The sequence below is a fragment of the Nicotiana sylvestris genome, chromosome 2 (assembly GCF_000393655.2).
Source record: "Nicotiana sylvestris chromosome 2, ASM39365v2, whole genome shotgun sequence".
NCBI classification, from domain to species: domain Eukaryota; kingdom Viridiplantae; phylum Streptophyta; class Magnoliopsida; order Solanales; family Solanaceae; genus Nicotiana; species Nicotiana sylvestris.
In genome coordinates, this window is record NC_091058.1 from 62,874,252 (window position 1) to 62,886,069 (window position 11,818).

Here is an 11,818-nt window from a genome sequence, read left to right on the forward strand (position 1 = left end):
CGTAAACACGGAAATTCGGGTAAGGAATTCTGTTAACCCGAGAGAAGGTGTTAGGCATTCCCGGATTCTGAGATTCTAGCACGGTCGTTTAACTGTTATATTTGGCCTATTTACTTGATTTTAATTCATGTTCTAGCCTATGTGCATTTTATCCTTTTTAAACCGCTTTTATTTAATTATTTTTTTAGGAAAGATTCAACGTCACCTAAAACACGCCTTGAACCACGTCACATAAATGCACCCGCGGTCTTCGACATATTTTAACATTGTTGAGATTTGGATTTGGGTCACATAAATGCGCACCCGAGTTTAAGGAAGTTAATTTAATATTACGTGCCTGAAACACCTATATGCTTTCAAGTTTGCAAGGGCCATGAAAATTTTCTAAATGGCATACTTCGAATTCTAAGGATAAATACGAGATTAATTACAACGAGGGCCATGCAATTGTCATTTTTTGTTTGGCGTGGTGCACCTCAATTCCATTGTAAAAGGGTATTCAAAACTAAAACTCGGAGGGCCATAAACTACTTGTGTTACTAACATGACTCACTTTCATCTAAATGAACAAAATATCCTTTCTAAATCCTTCACTAAAAGCTGTTGATCGCATGACTGTTATTTTTAAAAAAATTGCTGGGCTTCTGGACTAGAATAAGCCCAAGAGAAATATTGAGTGACGGTAACCCAAGTGTTTAAAAACCTCCCACTGACTAGGCCCAAGTCAAACTAATTCATTGAACAAATAATCTATATAAAATCAATTAAAACACCAAATCAGCTAAGGCTCAAGAAGCATAGCATCAAATCAATATTCTCAAATATGAGTCTTAACTGATTGAGTACAAATCAATAACTGAGCTTCTTCTTGCATTTTAATTTCCTTGAGCCAAGTTTGTTTTTTAACCCAATTGGTCACAACAATCAAAATGAATTTTGGGTCCAACGAGAGAGGAAACGACCCCAGTCTCATTTAAAGGGGAAACAGTCACGCCTAAGCCCAATGTCAAGTCCAAACTCAAACAAGGACTGTTTCAAACAATGAAGAGGTCCTTAGCTCGAATTCACAACTCAATTCGGAAGTCAGTCGCTCACATTTCATTTTTAAACTATTAAACCAAAGGAAAACAACGAACAGGGCAAGGCTTTCAAAGTTTTGGGTCTGTATTAGGCCCAGTCCGAGCAAAATGAAAGCAGTAACGGGTCTTGCCCAGGGATCGAACCCCTGCAGACCAAAAAAAGCAATTTACAAGGCTCAGGCCTAAAGTTGGCCTTCACCTTTGGCGAACCAAAGGGAACACAAGGACGAGACTCACGTTCGAGTCCAGGCGCACATTTTTGTGTAGAAACATTAAGAGGGATGCCAACATCAAGACTGGTTAATTGCAACAAGCCCAGTTATACATCCCATCAAATATGAAACAATTCAACTAGTATTTGCATGAGTCTCCAAATTCAATTACATTCCCTTTTCCATGCATACAACAGTAGAACCAAACTTTAGGGATTTTCAAGTGGACAATTTAACATTAAAATTAACCTAAACATGCTCACAACTATGTCAAAGTAATTTTTGTACATGGCTGGACCATTAAGGTCATTAGCCAAGCTATTTTAATCAAGTGACTGTAAATTAACACATGACCTCAAAACCATCAATGATTTTTCACAAAGCATAGTAACACATAATCTCCAAACACTATACTTCAAACCATGAAAGAACAAATCCGCCAAACGATTTCCTAATCAGGTGATCCATTTAACAGTCCAAACAGCCTAAGTTATTACACTTAAACAGGTTCGACTTCAAATAAAAATGACATACGACATCAAACATGAGAATAAATAATTAGAGTCCATTGTTTACTCATCAATACAGATGCAAAATACCACATCAAGTCACTTTCACATACCCAATTTCAAAGGAAAAGACCCTAACTAACATATATAACTTGAGATCTAATTATGGAACATAGAAATCGTAAAAAGAAATGGGGAAGTCAGCTTCAAGTGGAGTCTTCATTTAACAAAACTTCAAACCTTTTACATGCTTAACAATCAGGCCTCAATCGTGAACTAAGGAAGTACCTGGATGCAGAAAAATAGAGGAAGAAGGGTGAGGAATCAGCAGCCCAAAGAACAACAATCAACAGCAATTTTCAACCAGTTTCAAACCCAGAAAAAAAAATGAAATAACAACCCATGAAAACAGTTTCAATCCAAGCAAATGAACCAGAAGACCTAAACTTGACTTGATTTCAACTTATTTCAACTATCAGCTATCCAGAAATTGTTTCAGCACTAAGGAAACTTCAGAAATCACCAGTAACTCAATGAAACAGTTTTATTCTTTAGAGTTTTCAAAATGTTCTTTTAACTCTTTCAATATTTCTGGATCTCCTTGTCTTTGAACTTAGTGTGTATTTGTGTACTCTATCTTCTTTTTTTTCAGAGTATCAGACTGTTGTGTATATGAACGCAATGCCTATCTCTCTGTCTCTCAGAATGTTCTGCTTCTCCTTGTTTTAGGATTTTCAGCCTTTAAATAGGCATTCAATTAGTGTCATTCCCATTATCAATTCTACTTTTCATTTCTTAACTATCCACTAACTTAGTGCTTTTAATTAATTCAGTAATGCAATTTCTACCCTACCACTATTGAGAAGCTTCCTAAGTTAGGTAAACAATCTCCTTTATTGAATAATTCCCAGACTACCCCTTAAGTTCCTAATTATTCAATTAGAATCTCTGAAAGTTCTAAACATTTACAGAATTGCTAGGCAACCAGAACCAAAGGGCATCAGTTTCTGAAACCTAAATAGGTTTAGCATTGAAACAGAGTCAACAATAACCCTTCATATGAACAATCTGAATTGACATTAGCAAGAAAAGAACAATGAAGAGCCTATTTGAGATTCAACCTTTGACATATTTAACATAATCATTTTAACAAGGAATCAAAACATCACGAGGATACTAATATGTTGCCTATTAGAATAATATAAACATAAATTGAAAACTGGAAACCTACTGATGCAATGACAAACTCATGAGCTTAAACAACTAAAACATAATCTGGCTAAAACTAGACAGAACGGATAAACCAAAATTAGGGCACAATCCCTTTTTTTTAGGAATTAAAATAAAAGCTAAAAATGGACAGAAATGAATGAACAAACAAATTAACCTAATAGGAAGATACTATTATAATTTCAATCCAAAGTCAAACAACTAAGATACACAAAGTAGAAAAGAAGAAGAGATAGAGATGAAACAAACACTAAACGAACAGAAATAATGAAGGGAACTTACCGGCTAAACTTGAAATTACACTCGATACTTTGATTCATCCGAAACTGATGCCAATCATTTGTTCTTTGTCAAGAAAAAATGAGCAGCATCGATTTTGTAGTGAATCAATCCTTCTAATGATGAAGATTAGAGGTCTGGATCGATGCATGTTATTAGGTTCATGGGAAACCGATTATAAACTTTTAGGGCTCGATCTTAGATTTGAGATTCGAGAGGTTCTGGCAAGATTCGAGGGAATTAGATCGGGGATTTGGAAAGAGGGGGTTGTGGTGGTTCTAGGGTGTAATTTTGGAGGAGAACGGAGCCGGCGCCGCCACCCTAAGGCGGTGAGGGTACGGTGGCAGCGTCTCTAGGGTTTTGTTAGAGACGAAGAGGTTGAGAGGTTCTGAGGGGTGGGGGTAAGGTTTTGGGTATATTAAAATGGGTGATTTAATATGAGCCGTTGGATAATTGAAATCCAACGGCTCCGATCAAAGCTTTTAAACAAAACGGGGTCGTTTTATTTGACTGGGGCTGGACCGGTTCAGGGGCGGGTCAGGTTCGGGTAATGAGGAAGGCTTTGGACCGTTCGATCAGGCTGATTCAACGGTCCAGATTGAAACTCCTGAAACGACGTCTTTTGATTGAGGCTGGAGACGGACCGGGTTGGGGAAAACGGGTATGGGCTGGTTTGGGGTGGGTTTGGACGGGTTTTGTTTGGGCTTGGGGACCTTTTGGCCAAGTTGGCTCAAAACCAGATTTTCTCTCTTATTTTCTTTTTCTTTTCAATTTTCTTTCTAATTTCTTTTTCAAAAATTAAAACTTAAAAATCCTAAATTAAGCTATAAAAACCCAAATTATCTTAAAATACTAATTATCTCTAAATAATAATTATCACACATAATTAATACCAAATTAAAAGAAAATCGCAAAATTTTGACATTAAACACTAAAATGCAAAAATACGTTATTTTTGTGAATTCTTCATTTTTGTAAAACAACATTTTACTAAATTAACCAAAAAATGTAAAATCAAATCCTAAGTGCATATGCTATATTTTTTGTATTTTTTAATGCATTAATAAAATTAAATATGCTCATAAAGATATGCAAACAATCAGGAAAATCGCACAGTAATTCCTAGAATAACACATAATAAAAGAAAAAACCTAATTTTGGGTATTATTTTGGAGTAATTCATATGAGGCAAAAATCACGTGCTCACAGCAATGAAACGAGTTTTGAGATATTTAGAATATATCCAAGACTTTGCTTTGTACAACAGTAAATATCCTGCGGTGATTGAGGGATACTGTGATACAAATTGGATCACCGGTTCAACTGATTCTAAGTTCACAAGTGAATAAGTATTCACTATTGGTAGAGGAGCAATATCTTGGAAGTCGTCCAAACAAACTTGTATTGTCCGCTCTATAATTGAGGCTGAGTTCATAGCCTTAGATAAAGCCGGTGAAGAAGCTGAATGGCTCCGAAATTTCTTGGAAGACATTCTATTTTGGCCCAAACCATTGGTACCAATATGCATACATTGTGATAGTAAAACGGCAATTGGAAGGGTTGGGAGCGTTATGTATAACGGTAAATCTCGTCATATACGAAGAATACATAAAACCATTAGGCAATTATTCTCTAGAGGAATTATCACTATTGACTACGTAAAGTCAAGCGATAATGTGTCGAATCCACTTACAAAATGCCTAACTGGAGAGGTAGTTGAGAAATCATCGAGGAGAATGGGACTATGGCCGAGGACAAGTCATTGTGGCAGTAACTCTACCTAGAAGACTGGAGATCCCAACATCTAAATGCAAAGAGATCAAACAAGTTATTAATGACGGTTCAACATTGTCAACTAAAATTTTGGTCCATTCTCGTGATGAGACAATGTTTAGTACCAAGGATAAAGGATTAAAGCTATTTAATGATTTTTAAATTTGATACAGGGTATATAAAATAGTTTATCTACGGGATGACACATTTAGGAATCACCTATATAAGTGTGAAGTGTTAGCCGCTTCAAGGAGAATTTTGTAAGGCTAGTTCTCTACGCACTTATGAAACCAGGCGGTATTCATGGCTGAAATGAACACAACAATGAGAACCAAAGACGGTTAAGGGTTGATTGTGTGACTTATGGTTGTCTAGGTATACACCAAAGTTCGACGGTTCAAAGATATCAAATCTACCAATTGATCGAGTACATTCGACATAAGTTCACTACGAAAAGTTCAAAGGGAAACCTACTTATCCAGATGCGATTAATCCTTGCTTACGAATCACACAGTTTTCATGCATATTTCCGTGATATAGCCATTCCCTATTCATGTGGGCGATTGTTAGGTTGTTAAAGCTTATTTTAGCTTAAAAGAGGGTGAATGGGAAATTGAAGAAAAATGAAATATTTAAGTTTCCCTCATTGACAAAGGGACATTGTCCCATATTGGAGGAGGAAAAGACTTTTGATGGGTATGTATACAATTGCTCTTCTTCTAGATCTTAAAGAGTTAAGAAGAAGGCAAACCTCGCGTCGCCGTCGTCGTCGCTCGCTCAGCTCGGCTCGGCTCGACTTCGGCTTCAGATTCAGATTCGGATTTGGATTTGGGTTTGGTCACATGATCGGTTAATTAATTAATTTTTTTGACCAAATTTATTTATTAATAGTAAATATAAATTAATATTAAATCCAAATTATCCGTTTTTTGTAACGAAAAAATAATTTTCCTCTGCGTTTTGAATTCCCGTTTTAATTTGTGTAAATGGCCATTTACGTTATGGCCATTTTACGTGAACAATTATAACCGACCTCTGAAGAGTTGCACCTCTTCGTTTGAATCAACATGTGGGCTAGAAATAGCAGTCCATTCTCTTAGATTTTTCATACAAAATTATGAATTCCCCTCCTTTCTTCCGTATTATTTTAACTACAAAGAAAGCAACAGTAAGTGTGATTTGCTACGATCATTGTGTTCGCTGAAACACTAGGGTTTGAAGTACCGCTACACCAGTGTGTAATTCGTTCTATCCTGGGAGGAAATAATCCAGAACCTCGGGTACTAGGAGGGGATTAAGTTCCTTAAGGAAACACTATGAATTCAGTGGACTCGGATTAAATTCTGTTTCTTCTACATTTCTGTTTATACATTACTTTTTTCTCCAGAATTATTTAACAAATACAGTTTACTAACAACTTAATTGTACTAAAGTTATTTCAATTTGAATGCTTTTTAACATAACATGTAACCTTGACCGACTGATCTTATATAATTTTAATAAATTAAATGATTACAGATTTGAGCAAAAAGAGAATTTTAGTGGGTTTGTGAAACTAAAGACAAACTACTGGGAGTTGCCTTAAAAGGAATGATGGGAAATTGGAATATACTAGAGTACAATTTTATTATAATTGTTATTAAAACAAATGCATAAATACTACAGACACTCAATAATTACTTATTTGAAACAGTTAATTCAACATTTTGAGATTCAAAGCAATAATTTTGTTATGTCAGAGAATCCTAGGTCACTAATTATGAAAGTGACCTCTTCTCTATATCACCTTAGTGTAAGTCTTGGGCCAGATAAACAAGTGGTGTCCGGTTAATTCTTTAGTAATGGGCTCCAGTTAGTTCTTTAGTTAAGGCCCAATTGGAATTAGAAGCCCAATGGTACTTAATAATAAATACACGCAACAGAGTCGAGGACTCAAGCAATTACTGGTATTATTCTGTTACAACTTCCTAACTGCTTACTTTTCTCTCTCAACTCCCTAACCAACTTCTTCTTCTTCTTTTTCTCTCTTACAGATATTAATTGTACAGTAGCTATGGTGGAACTATTGTAATTCAATTCCATTGATAATTGAATAATAAAAGCTTGTGTTCCATATTGTTGTCTTCTTCATTTTCATTATTCTTTGAAGTAAATCCTAGTCTATTAAAAGTTGGTATCAAAGCAATTCCTGGCATCATGACAGTACCGGAAACCAGAGCAAAAGTTACAGAAGAAAGCGTCAAAAAATTATAAAGTCGACTGCATAATTACACGGCAGAAACTAGTAAGAAGCTGGAGTCGAATGACTCTAAAATGAATGAATTGAATCACAAATTCGATCTTATGATGGATAAATTCTTCGCAAGCAAGGATGGAATCTTGGGAAGTGCTCTAACAGCTGTTCATACAATAGAAGGATCTGGTAGTAGGGGAAGAATCATGGAGAACCACAAGAATCCTGCTGGGAGATTTCACTCGAGCAACTCAAATCCCAAGGTCAATGTCCTTACTTCGAAGAGGGAGATCCAAAATCTTGGCTGTGAAAATGCGAGAGGTATTTTCATTACAATCACATAATTGACCCACAACATAAATTTGAGACTGATGTACTACATTTAAATAGTAGAGCATAGGCTTGGTATTTCTCTTATCAACTGAGTAGAGGTACTTTTAGATAGGTTGATTTCGGGGAAGAAATCTGTAAAAGATTCAATCATGCTGATAATAGTAACCTTAACTTGTTATGAAGGTTTAAGTGAGTGGAACAAAATGGATAAGTTAATGAGTATTTGGAGAGGTTTGAAGATTTGAAGGCATGGGTGTTAATTAAACATCCAACCATACCTGAAGAGTTCTTTTTGGGATTTTTTATAGAGGGGCTTAAGGAAGAGATTAGGCAGACTGTTAAGATGCTTGATCCTTACTCATTAAGTCATGCAGTAGAAAAATCTAGGCACAAGGAGGAGCTAATGGAGTCAATGAGTAGGAAGAACAAGGGGTATGGAGGAAGACAGTCCACTCAGTCGAGTACTCACGCTAATACTACATTGAGTAGACCTCCTAGTTATATACAGAAGGAGAATGGTCCTCAGACATCAATCTCAGGGACTAAACAATTTGAAGCTAGGAAAGTTAGGGGAGAATGCTACAAGTGTGGGGAAAGATGCTTCCCTGGGCATGTTTGCAAGAGCAAACAACTCAATATATTGTCAGGAACCACTGAACAACTGGAGATAGTAGATCAATTGGAGAATGAGATAGGTTCCGATGAGAATCCAGAAGCTATCATAGATGAGGCAATCAGCCTCAATGCATTATCAAGAACTGTTACTTCTACAACTATCAAGCTGAAGGGAGTATTTGGTAAACAGGTGCTGATAATTCTAGCGGATAGTGGCAATACTCGCAGCTTAATACCTAGCAGCACTGCCAAGCAATTTGGGTGTGCAATTCAAGAGGATGTACCAATGAGGGTAGCTGTTGCAAATGGAGGACACTTAATGAGTTATCACTCTTGTCCTCAGTTCAAGTGGAAAACCCAGGGCATTGAATTTGAACACAAACTGAGGCCATTGGATATTGGGGGATGTGATGTAATGTAGTTTTGGGGGTGGATTAAATGAGAAAACACAATCCAATTCTATTTGACTTTATTGGATATAGGCTACAAGTGAGTGTGAAAGGAAAAAGGGTAGTTTAAAAAGGTATTCTGAGGAGGGCAAACTACAGAGTGTAACAGCTACTGGGTGAAACAACTACTGAAGAAGGGACAGTTATTATGGGCACATTTATTCACAATTAATGTGCAAACTACAAAATTGCAAAGGAGCATACCTGACAAGATTCAAGAAGTTATAGCTGAATTCCCAGGAGTGTTTGCTGAACCAAAGTGCCTACCACCAGGAAGAACTCATGATCATCACATTCCACTTAAACCTGAAGCAGCACCAATCAGTATTAGACCATACAGGTATAATTACTTTCAAAAGAATGAGATAGAAAACCAAGTTAGTAAAATGCTTAACGATAGTACTATACAACCTAGCCACTCTCCATTCTCTTCCCATGTACTATTGGTAAAGAAAAAAGATGGAAGCTGGAGATTTTGCATTAATTACAGAGAGCTAAACAAGATGACAGTTAAGGATAAGTTTCCAATTACCTTGGTAGATGACCTTATGGATGAGCTTAATGGCTCTTACATTTATTCAAAAATTGACTTAAGAGCTGGTTATCATCAAATAAAAATTAAGGGGCCATCTATAAAACTGCATTTAGAACACATCTAGGGCATTATGAATTTAGAGTCATGCCCTTTGGCTTGACCAATGCTCCTGCTACTTTTCAAAGCCTCATGAATCAGGTGTTCAAACCCTTTTTAAGGAAGTTTGTGTTGGTATTTTTTGATGATATACTAGTCTATAGTTCTTCTATAGAGACTCATATGTTACACCTCAAGAGGGTGTTGGAGGTCTTACATAAGGAACAACTTTATGCAAAACTGTCTAAGTGTGCTTTTGGACAGGATAAGGTGGAGTACTTGGGACATTATCTCAGGTAAAGGGGTGTCCACTGACCCTGCTAAAATTGAGGCAATGATAAACTGGCATGTACCTAGATTTGTGAAAGCTTTAAGGAGATTCCTGGGGTTGACTGGCTACTATAGGAGGTTTGTTAAATTCTATGAAATCATAAGCAGACCATTAACTAATCTGCTTAAGAAGAATGCCTTTCAATGGAATGAGGAGGCAGAGTCAGCCTTTCAACAGTTAAAGACAGCTATGTCAACAATACTAGTGCTTGGGTTAGCTGATTTCACCAAGGCTTTTGTGATAGAAACTGATGCATGTGCTACTGGGATGGGTTCTGTTGATGCAAGGGGCAGGCCTATAGCCTTTTTCAGCAAAGCCTTAGCACTCAAGCATATGGGGTTATCTACTTACGAAAAAGAGTATATGACAGTTCTATCAGCTATAGATAGATGGAGACATTACTTGCAAAGATGGCACTTTATTGTTAAGACTGATCATCAAAGTTTGAAATACCTACTAGAGTATAAGGTAACTACAGCCTTGCAACAGAAAGGGTTAACCAAACTGATGGGCCTTGACTATGAGGTTTAATACAAGAAGGGTAGTGAGAATAAGGTGGCAAATGCCCTTTCAAGAAGACAGGAGGAGGATTCTACACTGTTAGCCAAATCCAGCACACAGGCTACTTGGCTACAAGATATCATTGACAGCTATGAAGGTAATCTACTAGCCTTAAAACTACTGAGAGAGTTGACCATAGCTCCTAATAGCAAGGTTGACTATACTTTGCACCAAGGGGTCGTCAGGTACAAACAAAAAATCTATGTGGGAAAAGGCACTGATCTAAGGGAAAAAATCCTACAAACTATGCATCATTCTACCATTGGTGGACACTCAGGTCAGCAAGGTACCTACATAGATCACATCTGTTTCATTGGCTAAATATGAAAAAAGAAATGTGTAAATGGGTAGAGGAATGTGATGTCTGTCAAAGAGTTAAGGCTGAAAATGTCCACCACCAGCTTCAGCCACTTCCAGTACCAGACCAGGCATGGCAGGACATATCCATGAATTTTGTGAAGGGACAACCCAACTCTAGGAGTAAGAATGCAGTATTAGTGGTGGTTGATAGGTTCACTAAGTATGGTCACTTCCTGGCTATCAAACATCCATTTTCAGCTCAGGAGGTAGCAGACTATTCCTCAGGGAAGTCTATAGACTACATGGGCTACCTAGGACTATAGTATCTGATAGAGACCCTTTTATTCACTAGCCATTTTTGGCAACACCTTTTCAAGACTATGGGTACCAAATTGAACATGAGCACAGCCGATCATACACAATCAGATGGGCAGACTGAAAGGTTAAATAGGTGCATGGAAACTTATTTACGAGCAATGGTATTTGACAATCCTAAGCTATGGACCAAGCGGCTTCATTTGGTGGAATGGTGGTATAACACCAACTACCATAGTGCACTGAAGACCACCCCATTTCAGGCACTGAATAGTTATTCACCACCCCAACTACCTACAGGATCCTTACCTAATACTGGCCAATCACTAGCAGGAGTGAGTGTAGCTCAATGACAGCATATGTTACAAGCACTAAAGGACAATTTGACTAGGCTCGCATGAAGTTCTATGCAGATATATTGAGGTCAGAAAGAACACTAGAAGTGGGAGACCAAGTTTACCTAAAGCTACAGCCCTATCGCCAATCCTCTATATATGTGTGCAGAAATGTTAAGTTGTGTGCCAGATACTATGGTCCATATAAGGTTGAACAAAAAATTAGATCTGTAGCTTACCGATTACAACTTCCACCAGGGTCGCAAATACACCATGTGTTTCATGTCTCGAAGCTGAAATGTCGAATAGGTCCTACCATCGTCCCAGCACAGCAACCTCCTCTCTGCAATATGGAGGGTAAGGTCTTGATTCAACCAACAACCATTCTTCAGAGAAAGATGGTACGAGTCAACAATGGTGTTGATGTAAAAGTATTGGTTCAGTGGGCTAATCTAAGTGAAAAGAAAGCTTCTTGGGAAGATTGGGGCTATGTCAAGCATCGATTTTCAGATTTTGTGGCTCAACTACGACCTTGAGGACAAGGTCTTTCTTGAAGGGGATGGGAGTGTTATGTCGGAGAATCCTAGCTCACTAATTAGGAAAGTGATCTCTTCTCTATATTACCTTAGTGTA

At 37.3% G+C, this 11,818-nt stretch overlaps 1 long non-coding RNA gene across 1 annotated transcript; it reads right to left on the minus strand.

The window, feature by feature from the left end:
* Positions 1–7,136: 7,136 nt before the first annotated feature.
* On the minus strand, positions 7,137–11,778 carry LOC104211966 (uncharacterized). The gene is made up of 3 exons (XR_707273.2): positions 11,425–11,778; positions 8,917–9,018; positions 7,137–7,619 (listed from the first exon to the last, which is right to left on the minus strand). It is a non-coding gene; the product is annotated as an uncharacterized lncRNA (long non-coding RNA).
* Between the last annotated feature and the right edge of the window lie 40 nt (positions 11,779–11,818).